The sequence below is a fragment of the Panthera uncia genome (genome assembly GCF_023721935.1).
Source record: "Panthera uncia isolate 11264 chromosome B2 unlocalized genomic scaffold, Puncia_PCG_1.0 HiC_scaffold_24, whole genome shotgun sequence".
In the NCBI taxonomy this organism is placed as follows: Eukaryota; Metazoa; Chordata; class Mammalia; order Carnivora; family Felidae; genus Panthera; species Panthera uncia.
Window position 1 is genome coordinate 70832024 of NW_026057580.1, and position 20132 is coordinate 70852155.

Consider the following 20132-nt stretch of genomic DNA (forward strand, 5'->3'; position numbering starts at 1 on the left):
ACACACACACACACACACACACACACACACACACTGATGGTATAATTTCTTTAGTCAAAGTTCTTCAAGAACCACTTATCACCTATGGGATCAATCCTCTGAAATGCAATGCTCTTCATGATCTGACGCCATGTCCATCCTTTCCTGCCTCGTTTCACACCACCATCACCCCCTCCCATTGTCGTACTTTATAATGTCAGCCAGGTTGAGCTAATTGTTGTTGTTTATATATACTTTACTTTCTCCTACTTTCACACTTGCTGTTCCATTTGCCTGCAATATCCTTCCTCACTTCTGAATGGACCTGGCCACTTTGAGACTTCCTGAAAGTTATAATCATTTGTTCCTCCTTAGAACTTTGACCTGAGGGAGGCTCCTGTGCTTATCCACTGTGCTTTCTCCTTGCGCTCTGGATCTCTCTCTTCTCTTGCAGTCATTTGGGTTACAATTTGTTTTCTTACATGTCCCCCTTTCCCACTATACTTTGATCCCCTTGAAAAGTAGAACCAAGTCTTTAAATTTTGTGTTTCCTATGTCTAGCATAGTGTCTGGGTTTTAATAATAGTTTTACAAATATTTGTGAATATTAAATGAATGAAAGTAATCTATTTTAAGTTAAACCTACTTTCCTCTAGTGATGAGCTCTAGCTAGGGAATTAAGTATCTGATCCTTTTTGTATGTGCATATTTTGGAGACGTCAGATGCTTTCTATTCCAAATTTATTTGAAAATATTTGTAGTGAAAATGATTGCATTCAGTTTTCCCCCCTCCAGCACCTGAAATAAAACATGCTTTGCAAGATACATTTTTATCTTGCTCCTGGCAATCACATAAAAAGCTATAGGGAAATATAGGCAGAATCTGTACTTGATGCTGTGGGGAATGGGAGCTAGAGGCAGTGCTGCAAGGATGACTTCTTCATAACATAGATGCTTTTTCTAAAGTAAAAATATTTCAGGCTGAAAAGAATGCCTCTCCTCATGCTGCCTACAACAATGCTTTTATAGGGAAGGAAGTGTTTCAGATAGTCCACATTTTCTAATATTTTTAAATGGCTATCAAAGAGAGGGAAATGTCTTTCCATACTTTTTAACAACTCAGTATAAATTGAGCCTTGCAATAAGCTTATTATCATGCCAATATTGTAGGAATATGTATCTTAAAATAGTTTTGTTCTTTGCAGAAATTTTTTTTTTGCAATAGAAAAAAAAAATGCAACCCAAAGGTTTTTGGAAATTGAAACAATCATGGAAGAGGTTACTCCTTTTCACAACTGCCCAATTCAATAATTGTTGAGTACACCGGTATTACATGCTTCTTTTAGAAGAGAGATATATGACACATCCATATTCTGAGCACTAATTAAGCAACAGGTAGTATAGAAGCTAACATCATAAAATATTGTAGAAACATAATACTAAATACAGAAGAGGAATTGAAGGTGGAATAATTTGATCTTTTACACGTTATCTTAAAGTTTCTATATGTTAGATGCCCTCCCCTGTCACCATGACTGTGTGTGTGTGTGTGTGTCTGACATAAAAGATAATAGAACTTTTGGTTGCCAAACAATGAAGATGAATCAGTTTCTGTCCTTTGGAGAGGAGTAGGGGCCTCTCACCTTCTGTGGACAAATCTAGCCATAGATTTCTTTTTTAATATAGTTGAGTTGATTTGGGTGGGAAGTGGAAGAAGGACGAGTGTTATGGTGGGAGGAGTCTGTGGAAAAGGAGAGGAAAAGAAATCCCAAAAATATAAGATGAGTGGTTCTTAAAAATATATTCTGAGGCACCTGGGTGGCTCAGACAGTTGAGTGTCTGACTCTTGATTTCGGCTGAGGTCATAATCCCAGCATCAGGGGATTGAGTCAGCATCGGGCTGTGTGCTCAGGTTGGAGCTTGCTTGGGATTCTCTCTCTCCCTCTCTGTCTGCCCATATGTCCCCTTTCATATACACACATTCTGTTATCGAAATGTTTGTATAGAATTTTCCTATTTCTGGTCTTCTAAAGAAAACATCGTGCCCAAAAAAACACATGTGGTTAGAATTTAAAATGGGCACTCATGTGAGCAATGCCTCTAGGAATATTTGTGTGACTGAGCTATACATCATAAACATCCTCTGTGAACTGCATAATAAGTAGAATTTCCAAAGGCAAATTTGAATGAGATATGTAGAAAAAGAAAGGGATATAACTTAAGGAAAGGAGTAAACAGTTTAAAACCTGGCCTACACATACTCATAATCTAAGAATTACAAAGCTTTGGAAGGATATTTATCTGAGGGAATTTAAACCTCCAAACAAAAATCTTAATTATTAACTGAATTAGCATTTTATTGTAAGGTGCTGAAGAGATAATTTTCATCCCTTCTCTACATAAAATTCCATTGATTTAGAAATGCCTTTCAAAGTACTTACAAATATTTCAAATATAAAACAATTATAACATATTAAGCATTAATATAATTATTTTGAACCTATAAATACATAGATTTCATTAAATACGATGCCAGAAAAATAATCATTTTGAACCATCTCATCTAAGACAAAATGAGATTGCGATTTGCTTTTATTAGATACAATTAGATAGAAAAGCTCAACTTCACTTCATTCCTGGATTTTTACTTCATATTCTTTAACCAAATAGAATGTGAATTAATTTACCGTTTTTTCACGAAACCTCAGTCACACTACCAGTTGATGTGCTAAATGGGAATATTTGTTACAATTATTAACAGTATATTTAAAAAGTCAAATACTATACATACATATCACAGCATTCACTGGAGATGTATCAAAGCCAGTATTGTAGGAATTAATTGTCTCACCTTTTGAGAAATCATACTGGTCACCCCAGTACCAGGACATCACAGTCACCTCCCAACTGACCACCCAATGTAGATAGCTGGAGCGTATATGGGGTCTTTCATGTATAAGACAATTTTATAGTTGATCCTAGAATCACCACAACTCCTGTTTGCAGCCTGTTTTTTTGTCCATGTCTGAAAAGTACCGGCATGTTAAGAGAGCATGGTCTGAAACATGCAACGATGCAATGAAAACCTACACAGATTTCCCCTCACCTCTCTCCAAGTATATAGCTTTATAATTGAAATCACATGGATGCAGAGAATGTCTCTGCAAAAATATATCCCCACAAACTTGACTAATAGGAAGAAGACATTATGAAGCCTACTGTCTAATTCTAGTGGAAGAAATAACTTAGTTATTCAATAAAAGTTTTTGCTTTCCTTCTGGGCACACAGTGAAACTATATTCCCCAGTCTTCCCTGCTGTTAAGTGTGGTCATGTAACTAGCTAATGGCAATGGGCAGACATGTTCTATGTTCTTAAAAAAATCTCCCTGTGGTTATTTACTCCTTTTATTCTTGCGTCTACCCGCTATATGTCTATGGCTAATACTGCTTTGGAGTCCACATGTTAACTTTAATAGCAACCCATAAAATAGAGTCTAGTCTTAAATTTATTTCACAGTTAAAGGATATGAGGAGACCAGGATTCAGTGTGGTCAAGTGTCCTACATAATTAAACTGGGAACTTCTAAATTTGTATTCAAGTGAAGTCCACTATCATATTATTATTCCCATTTTACAATAGGGGAAGCTGACAAGGTCACAGATGCAAAGTGCATCTTTTCTGATGATCAATTTTACTGGCTCCTATGAGGTATGAGTATGTTCAAGATCACATGTCTCTCTTCTTGCGTGCCTCCTTTAGGATTTGATAACATTCATTCATCTGACAAATATTTATTGAATACCCATTGTGTGTCAAACACTATTTTAGGTCCTTGAAATGCACAGTGAAAATATACAACCAAAGAATTCTGCCTCCTACAGTAAACTTCCAGAGAGTAAATTTCTGGTAGAAAGAGGAGTATTTATTAATTACAATGCAATTATTAAACATTTTAAAACTCTGATAATCTTGTACTTCTGTAGTACATTCAGGAAGAAACTGCGGCACTTGAGATAAATAGTCGTGGCTGTAAAAATGTAAAATGCCAAGTACTATCCTCAAGGAACATGCAGTTTCTACCGGCAGATAAATCACACATACACATAACTTGTATCAGACACCATTAAGAGTTACATTAGGTCCCCTGAGTATCACACTTTTCTAGGGCCTTTGTCTGCCTCTGATTCCCCGCTGCCACTAGGTTGGCCAACTCTAAGTGGGCTCAGACCAACCTCATATGAACAACCTGACATCTGCTTTGCTCCCTGTCCCACTGCTCTTCTCTCACCTTGTATCCCAGAACTTTCCTGTCCATGCTGAGGCTTAAGCTGCAAGGAGAATAGCTCAAGTACACTGAGAAGAGAGGGGAAGTTAACCTATCAGAGAACAAAGTTTTACCAATGAAGACAGGAGCCAGCATATAATTGGTTCTTCCTTCTTCGCTCTGGACAGGTTGTCCTGAGATGCAGTTGTTCATATGGACTCCACCAGGATGGTTCTCAAGAATAACCAATTAGTTGTGCTTGATACAAAGCAGTGTCCATGTCAAGAATTCACCCACTTGAACTTAATATGTTTATTTCTTCCATGACTTCATCTCTTCTCCCTTTACTTCTACTTCTTTGTGACCACAGTCTCTAATTAATTGTTAGTATATATATTTTTGCTTCGGCCTCCCTTTTCCAGCACGCTTAATTATTATACATGGAAAAAATGGCAATTAATTCAAGAGTTGTGAATGATGTGATATGAGGGTATAGAAAAAAGAGGTTCTGTTTTCCCTACCTGTGGTTTCTAAGAATGTCAGGGAAGTGACAAGAAGGAGGTGGGGATTTTGTGTTTTGTTATGAAAAATGACTATAATTCTAACAGATGACAATAGATACCGCTGACATTCCAAGTCAAGTAATGGTAAACAAAAATGTGTCCAAGAGCAGTAATCTAGGAAAGATTTTTTAGGAGAAAGCTGGAGGTAAGGCTAACAAATCAGGTCATTGAAAATCTTGAACACTACAGACACCCAATGCTGGAGATCATATACTTTTTTCGGGTTGCCACAGTTGATGTTATATCAACGGGAAGCCAGAACTCTAAGGAAGGGAGAGGATTCTGGACCCTATCCTTAGATATTCTGATTCAGTAGGTCTGGTGGCGCCTCAAGTCTTCATTTCTACTAGGTCCTCAGATGTTGCTGATAGGTCTATTCAGGGACCACGTTTTGAGTAGCATTAGTTTAGAAAAGATTTGTCTTTTTTATACACCATTCCTGAACAGAGGCAGTTCAGATCTGTGTGTTTCTAAATATGGATGGAATATTACCTCCACGGCCATTCTTTAAGTGCTTTCTGGGTACATTTGCATCTTAGGTTGGTTAAAACATCTGTTTTAAGCCATTTATGAAGGTGCTGGATTTGTGCACAACTCTGTGGCTGATGTTAACATTGCTAGTTAAGTCTGAAATTAAACTTTCCTAATTCACTCAACACCAATACACTTTCCACAGAGAAGATACAGTACCTGCCGAGACAGGGCACAGAAAAGGAAGTTTTGACGGATGAGAAAGAGCCAGAGTCTCATGAGAAAGGTCATGCTATGAGTATGTCATGAGGGCCTCAAATAAAGTAGCTTGAGAGAAGAAAGGCATCAAAGATAATCTCAGCTCCCTGCTGTCACTTCCCTGACTCTCTGCCCCTGGGCATTATTTACCCAAGAGAGTATTCAGTCTTTGAGGAAATATCAAATACAAACAAGAGGCAGAACATAGGGTAGATAATCTAAAATTTATACACTGATCTCACAGATTCCTGGGTCTCATTCTGAGGGCCACACCTCCAGAGGAAACAGGATAGGATAGAGTAAGCCATGTAGTGTGAGATACCATTGAGGTTACTGGGGATGCTTGCCTTGAAAAAGAGATGCCTTGCGCTAATGGTTGTTGGATATGACATGTATCGTGTTCCCAAAGGCTGCCATATGAAATACCAGGAGAAAAATAAACAAAACAAGGGTAGTGAATGAATGCTACCATGAAACAATCTACATTCAACATTATAAAATCTGTCCACATGGAATGTGCAACTTGGGGCGGAAAGTCCTCGATTACTGGAAGTGTTCAAAGTAAGTCAGGTTAGCAGACTATTAGTTAGAAAATCATTTTATAAAGGTTTGGGAAATCCATTGTCATTAATTCCAAAATGACAGGGAAAATGGATTCACACACACACACACACACACACACACACACAAACACACACACACACAATTTTTTCTAACTGAATATTTGCATATAAGACCTTCATTTGTAGATGACTATTCCATTTTGTTCATAGTACTAGAGACCTCACAGATTAGTGATCTAAAAGCTAATATGGAAACAAAAAGGGCATCCTCCCAACAGGGGTACTGGATCTACATTAAACACAGCAGGGGCCTGTGAACACTTGAACCCCCCAGTGGGAAGTGATCATCTCATTGCTTTCTAGGTTTGATTGAAATTATCAGGTCTTTTCCATGCTGTGTCCTGGAGTGTAAAGAAAAATTAATTGATCGCCTAATAAGTGAGAGCTGAGAAAGAAGTCTTGTCTGCTGTGCTAAGAATAGAGTTTTATTTTCCTGTAGTGTCTACTAAATTATATTCATAAAGAGCAGTGTTAAGTTTTCTTAGTCAGATGTGAACTATTTAGAAGGGTTACAGTGGGTGACCTCGCTAGAGTAAAAGCATTTATCTTATTGTTATTGAGAATATTTCACATAGTATTCTCAGTAGCATAAATTTTAGTAAAGATTACTTTACTAAGGAATTATGGCAACTGGTATAGAGAGGGCAAAACTCATTGCCAAGTCTTATTCACATCTTTATTTTTGAGAGGGAGAAAAGGAAAGAAGGGAAAGGGGAAAAGGAAGGAGGGAGAAAACAACAAATTTCAACACTTAGCATAAAGGGGAAGCATATAAAATAAGTCATAAAACATCTATGGAGTTGTCTTTTTTTTTTTTAACGTTTTTTATTTATTTTTGGAACAGAGAGAGACAGAGCATGAATGGGGTAGAGGCAGAGAGAGAGAGAGAGAGACACAGAATCGGAAGCAGGCTCCAGGCTCTGAGCCATCAGCCCAGAGCCCGACGCGGGGCTCGAACTCACGGACCGCGAGATCATGACCTGAGCTGAAGTCGGACGCTTTAACCGACTGAGCCACCCAGGCGCCCCTGGAGTTGTCTTTAAAATGTCTCTTACTGTGGCACCTGGGTGGCTCAGTCGGTTGAGCGTCTGACTTTGGCTCAGGTCATGATCTCACGGTCTGTGGGTTTGAGCCCCGAGTCGGGCTCTGTCCTGATAGCTCAGAGCCTGGAGCCTGCTTCAGATTCTGTGTCTCCCTCTGGCTCTGCCCCTCCCCCACTCTCACTTTGTCTCACTCTGTCTCTCAAAAATAAGTGTAAAAAATAATAATAATAAATTAAAATGTGTCTTACTGACTTTTTAATGTAAATTTTGAGAGTCTGCATGTAGAAGCAGAGACATAATGTTAGTAAAATACAGGATTCATTTCTTTTCAGTTGTAAAAGGAATAAGTGTCTTATTCCTCCATTTAAGGATTATTTACTTATCAAACCACAGATTCCGATCCCAGAGAACACCAAGCAGAATAAACACACACCCACAAAAATCTATTCCTAGTCATATCTTCAGAAAGTCAAAGAAAAGAGAGAATCTCGAAGGAAGAGAGAGAAAAAAGTGAAACTTACCTATATAGGAACTTGTCTTCAGAAATGATGTAATCAAGAGGAAATATTTAAAGTGTTGAAAGAGGGGCGCCTGAGTGGCTCAGTTGGTTAAGCGTCTGACTTCCGCTCAGGTCATGATCTCATGGTCCGTGAGTTCGAGCCCCGCGTCGGGCTCTGTGCTGACAGTTCAGAGCCTGGAGCCTGCTTCGGATTCTGTGTCTCCTTCTCGCTCTGCCCCTCCCCCGCTCATGCTCTGTCTCTCTCTGTCTCAAAAATAAATAAACATTAAAAAAAATTAAAAAAAAATAAAGTGTTGAAAGAAAAATCCACCAACCCAGAATCCTGGATACAGTGAAATGATTTTTCAACAGTAAAAAAAAGCAATAAAGACTTTCCTACTCAAACAAAACTTGAGGGAATTTGTTGCTAGGAGATATGCCTTGTAAAAAATGTTGAAAGAAGTTCTTCAGAAGCTCCAAATCATGTGACTCCAGTCATGTTCTAGCAAAGATAACCATTTGGAATGAAGGCTACATGTGTGGTTACTACTTGAATAATTTGCCTCATAGAAGCTCTGGAGTTGAAATCAACTTTCAGAGATGCCCCAAGTTGGCTAGGTCTTTACTGTCCTGCATCAGCTTGTATTGGATGAGAGCTGGCCCAGAAAGGGGTTTGCCCTGGTGTGAGGGAACTTCACGCAGCTGAGGCAGTCCTAGAGGATGCTGACATCCCAAGGCTACCTTCAGACAAGAGGTAGCTCACACTTGCGTTTTATGAGGGATTTCTTACGAGGACCTGGCACAGAAAGAAAACTCCTAAACTTGGTTCCTGGATGAATTTTCTTACTATGTGACTGCAAGCTGAAAATGGATGGCAGCTATAAAACAAACCCACCCAAGAGTGGCTTTGAAAGACAGCGGTAAGAGAACATCGTTCCAATGAATAGAGTTTTGGTTGACCCATCCAGTCATCGACTTTGTAGTAAAAGATAAATAATCTTAATATATTCATATTTTAGACTGGGATTAGAATGAATCGAGAAGCACTTCAGGTGTGCATTTTAAGGAAGTATTCTCAGGGTTGTGCACGTGCTTTGTCCCTGATATGGGACTTCATCTTTTCAGAAGACCAACGGCTACTAGCTGGAAAACTGACTATATTAAACCCGTTGAAGGTAAAGCTAAAGTACAAGTTTGGAGGTAATATTTTATGAGAATGAGACTCAAACTCAGGATGCAAGGTGCAATTTGGTACTGTACATGCAGTTTCATCACGTGACTGTGTTCAAAAATGAAAATAAAAAAGAATACGTGGGATTGGAAATGAAGGATTAGAAGCAGGAATGGCCCACTTGAGGGAATTTGTGCGTACATACATGGGCTCTACTAGTTTAGAAACTCCAGTTCCCGAAGAGAGGAACAGAGCTGTCAGTAATCAGGGTCTAGTTCATGTGACTAGATGAGCCACTGAGTCCAGCAGACATCCTAGCTGCAGATGAGGGACTCTGTAATGGATACTATCTTTCTTCTTTTACGTTTAGTCCCAGGAAGAGACATCCACCAGAATCTTTTGGAACTGCTCCAAAACAGAAGTGAACAAGTGGGTCAGAGTGACATAATGGAGTGGATGCTGTAATATGCTGTCCAGATTCTTTTTCAATGAATATTTATTTGTCCCAACATTTGGGAGTCCTGTTGGCAAACAGCCTTCATATGTCAACCATTTCATGAATTGACTCTGCTGAAGACAGCTTCCTCAGCTAAGATTCTACTCCTTCTTAAGGCTATCCACATCCAATGACTGATCAATGTCAAGGTACAAAATCCTGACTATCTTGGTTCAAGTCAAACTATTCCAGATCCAAAGCTCCCCACAGGATCTTGCAAGACTGTAGTTGAGACTAGATCCTTGCTTCACTTCTCCCTCTTCCCAATCCATACATCTTCCCTTACCTTCCTACAGGTGTTAATCTCAAGGGAAGTCTTTAGTAATCATTCTATATATGAAATTCTGTCTCTGAGTCAGCTTATTTTCAAGGTTATGTCTCTTAAAAACATTGTAGTTAATATTGTTATATACTTATGTTGCCATTTTTTATTGATGTCTACCCACGTATTTACCTTTTTCCTTGCTCTTTATTCTCTCCTGTATTTCCACGTTTCTCTCTGACATTAATTCTTTGTCTTTTTTTTTAGTCTGCAGAACACCTTTAAGTATCCCTATTAATGAAAGTGTGTTGGTATAGATTCTTTTCAGAAATTTTGTTTGTTTGTTTGTTTGTTTGAAATGGCTTTGTTACACAGCTTCATTTTGGAAGGATATTCTCACAAGATATACAGTTCTTGAGTAGTGATTTTTTTCTTTTAGCACTTTCAGGATATAAATCCAGTCTTTTGACTTACAACTTTTCTTTGAGAAGCCAACTGTCAGACTAATTGTTGACCTTTTGAATATAACCTGTCCTTTGTCTTAGATTTCAAGCAATTTTACTATGGAAACATTAGATCTTGAATCAACAGCTTATTTTCTTTGATTAGTTTTAGAAAGCTCTGCAATTATCTTGTTGAATATTGCTTCTCTCCAGTTCTCTCTCTCCCCTCCTTCTGGGATTCTCAATGCACATATGTCAGACTTTCTATCCCTTTTATCTTCTACCCTTTCTTCACTTGTCTCTCTCTGCTTCATTTTGTGTATTTAGTTTTAAATCTTCCCATTCATCAATTCCTTCCTTCATGTGTCTAACCAACTATCAAACCCTTTCATTTAATTCTTAATTATTGTTGTTATTTTGTAATTCTAGAATTCTGGTAGTTCTTTTATATATATATATATATATATATATATATATGTATATGTGTATATATATATATGCATATATATATATACATATATATATATTTATATTTATATATATATTTGGTTTTGTTTTAGAATTCCTTATTCTGTCGTTTTATTTTTTGAACATACCAAGCATGTTTATTGTAACATTTGTATCTGACAACTGCATTACTTATGTATGCTATGGGTCTGTTTCTATTACTTATTTCTCCATAAGTTTGCAATCATATTATCTTATCTCCTTTTGTGTCAAGTAATTTCTGAATAATTACCAAAAGTTACATATAAAAATTGTGTATTTTATTTGAGACCTATCATAATGTCTTTTCCAGAAAGGAAAAATGTTTGCTTTGTACAGACAGGTAGAGGCATTAGCAGTCTTTAATTCAATTTCAGAGACTGAGTTTATTACCTAGATCTTAGTCCTTCTGGTGCCTATTTATTTTTGTATATCCTTAATTCCAGAGTTTATCCCTTTAGGATCTCAATTCCAATCCTGGGGAAGTTATTAGGATCTTCACTTATTGGTGGTTCTGGAATCCTATTTGTGTTGCCTTAACCCTAGAAGATTGTTAAAGCTCTGATCTAATCCAGAATGGGCAGATGTCCTTACAGAAGAAGCATCCTCCAACTAGATCTTGACCTCTAAATCTTCATTGCCTTGTCAGCTCTTTGTTAATCTCTTTAGCATATTTAAAAAAATGTTTTATCCAGTTTTTCTAGTTGCTTTCAGTAGCAGATTTGGTCTGAATTACCTGGGCTACCATTACCAGATACAAAAGTCCAGTGATGATCATTTCCTAAGTAGACTTTCAAAAAATTTTTAAGATGCACTGTACCTGAAAATTCTATTATGTTCATTCATGTTTACATTAATTTTCATTTGTTTTTATCCATTCAACTCTATTTCCTCCTAAGTTGCCTAGCCACAACTAATGGCACAGTTAGAAGAATATAGATCATTTCCTGACACACTAGCTGCTACAATTTAATTAGAAGGCAGACATTTCTATCTCAAACCTCCCTCTGCCCCTTTTTATAAATAAGAGTGAAAATGTAGAAGGCCATAAAGAACATTTCTGAGTCAGTGGAAATCTTAAAGGAAATAAACCAGTCAAATGATCAATACCCACCCTTAATAATTCGGATCTTAAAGTACTAAGGTATCAAACCTACATAAAAATGAGACATTGCTTTGTTTAGAAGCTATTCCGACATTATATGCATTATATTTACATAGCTGGTATCTTAGGTTGAGGTTCTCAAAATCAGACACTGAAGAATAATAAAGAATGAAGAATAATGTGAAAGTAATACTCAGAAGTATTCTGAAGAAAACCAATGAAGAATTGAGGAATTGGGAGAGGGAAGGAAGGGAAACCACCTTAAAGCATGGAATCCAGCAAACTCCATGGAAGACAGATGGGTAATTCTAAATTGGTTTTCCAGAGAATTCTTGAGAATGGAGGTCATATGTGAGTCATACCCATAAAAGTGGCACTTTCAAGTGCCAAAGGTACTTGAACGTGAGGTAGCTGAATACAGAGGAAGAAGCACAATGGTAGCAGGAACACATATAAGGAAGGAGGTCAGGACACATTCCAAACAAACATTCTCTATTACACCACCATGTGATTTGATAAAGACCTTTAAGTGCCATTGAACCAAGTGCCTTTGAAAACAAAATCTAGTTAAGGTATCAGATGAATACTACAAATTACTGTTTTCCGAATTTCAACTTGAAGACTGCCATTGCTTCGTCCTTTTGGGCATTTCTCTCTCTCTGTCTCTCTTTTGGAACACCATCTAATTTATTTATCTACAAATAATCTACATTGGTTTTCTGGATTAGTTTTTAATGACACATTAACAACTAAAAATTATGCTGTCTTCTGAGCAAAAAAGTTAATGTGACACTGTGGTAGCAATGATACTCTATGAGTCCTATACTTATGTAATTTTCAAGGTAAGACCAAAGTTGGAGCACTTACACAGATGTCTGTAAGTAAACTCAAAGGCCACTGAAGTAATGTTTATTACATTGTTCCCATTCAATAAAAAAAAAATTAAACCTGGATTTTGGATTGCAACATCAATTTAATCAATCTATTAATAGGAACTTACCATGTTCACGTAACGTTGTTAAGAATTGTAGATAAATAAAGAGCTTTAAGTTTTTGTTGATGGATGCTTAGTTGCATGAGTATTGAAAAACAATAAAAATCAAATAACTTTATCCTCTAAAATGCCAACCCAAGTCTAAAATTAAATGTGGTAACTAAATAAATGTATTGGCTTTAATCCTGATAAGACTAGCCTGGAGAATTTGTTTCAGATGTGGGGAGACAATCTGCCATTTGATGCTCCTGTCCCCACCCTATCCCCCACCCCCTCTAGAATTTAAGATAATTCACCTGAGAGAGAATTTGTGTCTGCAGAACAGATAACTCTGATCCAGAATTCCCGTCTCATACGCAATGGCCCTAAACAACTGGACAGAGTGAGATATCCTCCAGATCCGTCTCTGGAAGTCATGCCTGGAGCAGAGAAATACCCTGCTGACAGGAATGGACAGGCTAGGGCTAAGCCTACTAGGCTCATTTCTTCTCCCAATCCCATGAATCAGGTCAGCTACTTCTCTTCTTTGGCAGAGGTGGGCAGGTAGAGGGATGAGATTTAAGAGAATCCATGAATATTCATTTTCCATTTCTAATTGATGGTCTTCCCTGTTTTACAGGCCAAGATAGGAGAGTAGAGAATAGTACTCCCTTCATTAAGTGTTATCACTGCACCAGCTGCCTCCTACAAGCTTGGGATCTCCTGAGAGGAAAGGTCCTTGCGCAGTCTCCAGGAAGAGCATTTCCAAGGACATTAGCCCCAAAACAATCTCCTCAGGGACAGAGGTCTTGTCTTACATAGCTTTCAGTCACTAGTAGTGCTTTGGGCAAAGAGGAAGCTCAATAGGCAATTGTGAATTTTGTTTTATTTTACTTTGCTCAGTATTGCTTAAGGCCATGAGCTTTACATTTAAATCACTACAGACTTAATTACAGTGGAAAAGAAGGGAGTCAGAAAACCACTTTAGTTTCCAGTTTTAAAATAAATGGCAGTGCAGTCAAGGTGCTAAGAGAAATCCATTGGTAGCACAATGGAGTTAGGCAACTCTAGCAAATTTAGGGGATCAATTGATATCCATCTGAAAATGAAAGACAGCGATTTCTTTTGGTGGCATAACATGTAGATAAAATTCGAAATGAAAGCTCTACTGGAGCTATTGGTAATCAAAACACCTGCACAATTAATTTCAAAATACCATATATTATTTTGAGGGTTAAATCACATGTCTCACACACTTGCACATGCACACACATACACATTCTCAGAATAAATGCCTATGTACACATTTCTATACTTTGTGACTATTCATCAATCTCACCAAGACTATTTTAGCTTACCAAACATTAGGACTAATTTTAAGAATAAATTTGTAAAATTACATGAAGAGACATCTAGTGATGTGTTTTTATGTGTGTTTCATTTCAAATACTACTGCTGAGATAAAACATCCATCCATGCACATATGAATGAAGTTTACTCTGTTTTTGAAAATGCACAAACACGAAATAAACTGTAATACTTATTTTTTTTCAGCCAACAATGGTCAAATTGTTTGTTTTGGGTCATATTTTTCTGCTCTCTAAGCTGATATTTACAGCTTCCCAGAATCCTCAATTTCAACTTCTGATTTTAGTGATAGGGTGATGGATAGACTTACATGTTAAGCTACAGTACATTTATGTGCTTTAGTGTTTGTTTTGTCTTTTTAACTCTACAATTATTGGCTAACAAAGTAATCCATAGTAAAAAAAACAATAGCAACAATATTTGTAAAAACCACATACACTTTTAGACACTGACATTAGAATACCATTAAAAAAATGTCCGACACAAGGCTAAAAAACAGTCCCCTAGAAATACCTTCCACCCTGTCCATATTACATTTGTTGAGTGATAGTTCCAGTGAAACAGAGACTCATTTATTTTTGGCTATGTCCTGGAAAACAGGCGCTATCAAAGACACTTACATATTTTTTTTCTCAGAAAAGAGAAAATCACACATTTCTCAGATTAGACATGGTTTTAACTTACGAATATCAGCTTTATGGGTGTGAGCAAGATAATAGGGGACTATAGTTTATAGAAAGGGCTACACAACAGAAAACCACCTAAGATAAAATGAGTATTTAATGTGTCGTTGATTTTTTTTTTAAATTAACCTCACTGCCATTATGCTGCTGAAGGATCAAAATCACCACTCTGCTTCTAAGTTAGTAGTGCCAACTGTGTGACACAGAGCTGTGGGCACGTGGTCTTGAAGCAAGCCATTCTGCCATCTTCCAGCAAGCCTCAGGTGAATGGGACATCTCCACCAACTGCGTTTCCTTTCATCAGATCTGGCTATATTTATCTCTTCCTCTTTCTCCCACTTTGATTGGAAACTACTCTTTTCTTTACCTCCCTTTTTTCTTTTTTTTTCAACATTTTTTATTTATTTTTGGGACAGAGAGAGACAGAGCATGAATGGGGGAGGGGCAGAGAGAGAGGGAGACACAGAATCGGAAACAGGCTCCAGGCTCCGAGCCATCAGCCCAGAGCCTGACGCGGGGCTCGAACTCACGGACCGCGAGATCGTGACCTGGCTGAAGTCGGACGCTTAACCGACTGCGCCACCCAGGCGCCCCTTTACCTCCCTTTTATGCGTCCTATAAACGCATTTTATTTTCCATTTTATTTATATCATTTTATATAATATAAATAAAAAATATTCCATTTTTATATCAAAATATTCCATTTTATTTATATCAAAACAAATATTTTATAAAAAATAACAAAAATCTTGGAAGATAGTCTACAAAATTGAAAAGGTAGTTCATTTGAAAATAATAGATGCTTAATACAAGTAACATCTCAAGACTTGAAGTTTATGCTTTCCTTTTATTATATTATTAAAAGGGATGTCCATCAAGGAGCAGAATTAAATCATAATGCGCAGACAGAAAGGAAACATTTCTAATAGTTGTTAAACACAATGTCTATTACCAAACCAAATGGCATTTTATCATAAAAATTTGTGCTTTATTGTAAACAATATAGCAGCAACAACATTTACCATGAAAAAAAAATGAGGAAATTATCATCAAAGATAATAAATAAGAGAACGTTATTGGACATTGTTATTGGTTGAATTGTATCCCCACGACCCAAAATTCACATGTTCAAGTCTTATCCCTCTAGTACTTCAGAGTCTGACTGTCTTCAGAGACAGGGCCTTTAAAAAGGTCATTGAATTCAAATGGAGTTTTTGGGTGAGTCTTAATCCAATATGTCTGGTGTCTTTATAAAAGGAGGAGATTGGAACACCGACAGCACCAACAGGGACAATCATGTGAGGACACAGAGAGACCATGGCCACCTGCAAGACGAAGGGAGAGGTCTCAGAAGAAACCAAACTTGCTGACACCCTGATCTTAGATTTTTTAGCTTCTAGAATTATGAGAAAATAAATTTCTGTTGTTTAAGCCCCTTCGTCTGTGGTCTGCTATGGAAGCCCTAACAAACTACTATAGAGGGCCATGGTGTGAATATACCTGTCAGGGGAAGATAAAAATTGGAAAGGACAGAGAACTAGTTCCATGTTTTCTTAGAGGCATTCAAGTGCTGGATAAGATAAATTCTGCTCTTTAAAACCCAAAATGTCATTCAAAGTTCCCATTGAAAAGGCAAATTAATATTATTGTTTTTAAATATAATTTATTGTCAAATTGGCTTCCATACAACACCCAGTGCTCATCCCAACAAGTGCCCTCCTCAATGCCCATCACCCATTTTCCCTCTCCCCACCTCCCCCTGCCCCCGCCCCATCCACCCTCAGTTTGTTCTCTGTATTTAAGAGTCTCTTGTGGTTTGCCTCCCTCCCTCTCTGTAACTATTTTTTCCCCTTCCCTTCCCCCATGGTCTTCTGTTAAATTTCTCAAGTTCCACACATGAGTGAAAACATATGGTATCTGTCTTTCTCTGACTGACTTATTTCACTCAGCATAATACCTTCCAGTTCCATCCATGTTGTTGCAAATGGCATGATTTTATTCTTTCTCATTGCCAAGTAGTATTCCATTGTATATATAAGCCACATCATCTTAATCCATTCATCAGTTGATGGACATTTAGGCTCTTTCCACAAATTGGCTCTTGTGGAAAGTGCTGCTATAAACATTGGGGTACATGTGCCCCTATGCATTAACACTCCTGTATCTCTTGGGTAAAATCCTAGTAGTGCTGTTACTGGGTTGTAGGGTAGTTCTATTTTTAATTTTTTGAGGAACTTCCACACTTTTCCAGAGCAGCTACATGTTTGCATTCCAACCAACAGTGCAAGAGGGTTCCCATTTCTCCACCCGAAAAACAAATGAATTAGCACTGTTTATTTTTCTGCCCATAATTTTTATTCACTTTAGAAAATAGCCTTTTTAGTAGTCTAGTATTTGCATTTGATTATCCAAAAATGATTTTTTTCTTAATTTTTTAATGTTTGTTTATTTTTGAGGGGGAGGGTGGAGCAGAGAGAGAGGGAGACACAGGATCTGAAGCGGGCTCCAGACTCTGAGCTGTCAGCACAGAGCCCAACGTGGGGTTGGAACCCACCAGCAGTGAGATCATGACCCGAGCCGAAGTCGGACACTCAACCGACTGAGCCACCCAGGCACCCCTATCCAAAAATGATTTAAAGAGTGTTAAAGTAAGGAAAAAAGATCACTCACTAAAGAGGAGTCAAATAAATAAATACATAAGAAGGGGGGAAGTGTGATGGAGGATGAGAAAAGTGTGTAGTGTGTAGTGAGTAGACTAAGTCAGCTCCTGAGTTTCTGGTGAAAAGGTTTAGATTCATAAAGAAGTGTAGCAAGGGCCGTGTGAGTCACAGAAGTCCCATGGTTGCTCAGGGAGTGACCATATGATTCAGAGGCTATGTGTTGCTGATGAGCACTTTCTCACTTGGATTTGTAATCCAAAAAGGACCTGCCAGTTGACATTTTTGAGTTAGGGAAATACCAGAGGTTGCTCTTTGAACTGTGTTTTGAAATCATTCCTTAAATTTGAGTTTGCTTTCTATTTTTCTATGTAAGGTACAAGCTCCACCTTAAAGAAATAACTAAATAAATAAATAGCAGTAATCTCTACCATTAGAATGTTGACCAAAATTCTACTACAGAACAGCACAGAAATGGGATTAGGGGCTCTCTCAATAATAAAATAGTGAACATATAGTAGACTCTAAGAGTGATCTGCATGCCCCGTTGAAATTTTGTTCCAACTGACCTGATAGTAAATATGCTTTTTTGATCACTTAAAGCAGGGAGTTAAATACATATATAAAGGCAGAATTAAGTCCTTCTATGATCAATTTTTTTTTGGTAAATTCAATTATAATTACCTTCCTAAATGTTGTTATTTATAAGTAAATTTTTTTAACGTTTATTTATTTTGAGAGAGAGAGAGAGAGAAAGAGAGACACAGAGAGAGAAAGACAGAATGTGAGCAGGGGAGGGGCAGAGAGAGAAGGAGACACAGAATCCGAAGCAGGCTCCAGGCTCTGAGCAGTCAGCACAGAGCCCTATGTGGGGCTCGAACTCACAGACTGTGAGATCGTGGCCTGAGCTGAATTCAGACACTTAACTGAGCCACACAGATGCCCCTTGTTAGTTATTATTAAGCTTCTAATAATCATAAGACTTTGCCACTCAGTATGGTGGTATTACTTTTCTCTCAAAATACAGTGATACGTTTTTATTTTATCAAGAAAATGGAATTTGATTTCTTGAGAGAGTGGGTACTATTTTGGAAGCTGCATTCAAATTAAAATTCCCTTGAACCTAAAGGCTGAGTCACTCTTGGCAAAACGTTATTGAACTTTACTGGGCAACAATACACTGAGTGAGATGACAGAAAACACAGAAGAATGCATGCATTACCTCTAATTGGAAGTTTCTGAAATTGCTGTCGCCTAACTTCTACCTTAATTTTGAAATTACTCCACCACCCAAGCCTCTGTCATTCTACCCACGGCCGTGTCTGTGTTCTTGCTGGAATAAATCTAATGTATCAGGCAAATCATCATCCTTTAGGTGAAGCTAATCTAAGTGCAGGTAGCACCTGCACATGTATGAGAGCTTATCCACAAGTAGCAGTTAGGGCACATTCCTCCCTCCAGGGTGCTCAATATAGCCATACTGGTATTGTCCAATTGCAGATGAACCCTTTCAGGCCTTTAATTTCCTGCCCGAACAACCACACATTTATTGAATGTTTTTGTGACCTTTTTAAAGCTTGTGAGTCATTAAAAAAAATGTGTTCCATGTTGAATTCTCTGTTTTTTCTTGTGCACTATTCTTCTAAAAATGTCTGTGTTCTTGCTCTTAATTTTGTATTTCTTAAAATAAAATCCACAGAGGCATTCGACATAAGTCTACCTTCCAGAGTACTACTTTATTAAAATGTACTCTCTGTTCTTACAACGTAAAATTTCCCCAAGAAACAAACGAATGAATGAAGTGAGGCTAAAACCTTAGTTACCTCAAGAGACACCAGAATGCCAGGACATTTTATTTTCTTTTAAAGTTTATGTTATTGATTTTGAGAAAAAGAAAGAGAGAGAGAGGGAAAGAGAGGGAGAGAGCACATATAAGCAGGGGAGGGGCAGAAAGAGACAGAGACAGAATCCCAAACAGGCTCTCCACTAACAGCATGGGGCTTGATCTCACAAACCGTGAGATCGTGACCTGAGACAAAATCAAGAGTCTAATGTTTAACCGACTGAGCCACCTAGGTGCTCCAAGAATGCCATGACATGCCAAGTCACTGTTGCTGTTGGCCTTTCTGCTCGACACCTGATGGCAAGAATTGATGGCCTCCACATATGTGTGACAAGTGCCCAGTGGGTAAATTTTCCAGAGGCATTATGGCAGTTCTGTCTCTTAGGAAGCAGATATTTGATTACTCTTTGAGGAAATTCCTGTGTCCTCATGGAGAACAAGCAATGTGGCTGAAGTAGGGGGTAAACATCTTCTGTAGTTGCCTGTCCTGAAAAATCAACTGTTTCAAAAAAAAGTGGGTCGTTTTTAGTCTTTTGTTATGTTACTTTAAAAAAAATTGTTTTCACATTTATTTTTGAGAGATGGAGAGAGACAGAGTGTGAACGTGGGATGGGCAGAGAGGGAGACCGTGAATCCGAAGCAGGCTGTCAGCAAAGAGCCCCATGTGGGACTCGAATTCATGACCTGAATTGTGAGATCGTGACCTGAGCCGAAGTCGAAAGCTTACCCGACTGAGCCACCCAGGCACCCCCTTTGTTGTGCTACTAAAAAGTTCTTTCAAATTTCCTCCTAAAATTCTTTGGCTATTCAGTAAAGCCTTGAAACTGTAGAAATTTACAAGGATTCCAGATGACAGGCATCCCTCTGGTTCCTCCCTTACTTGACACATTTAAGTTAAATGCTCCTGTGGATAGGTCAGATGCTACAGTCCTTCCCTTTTAGA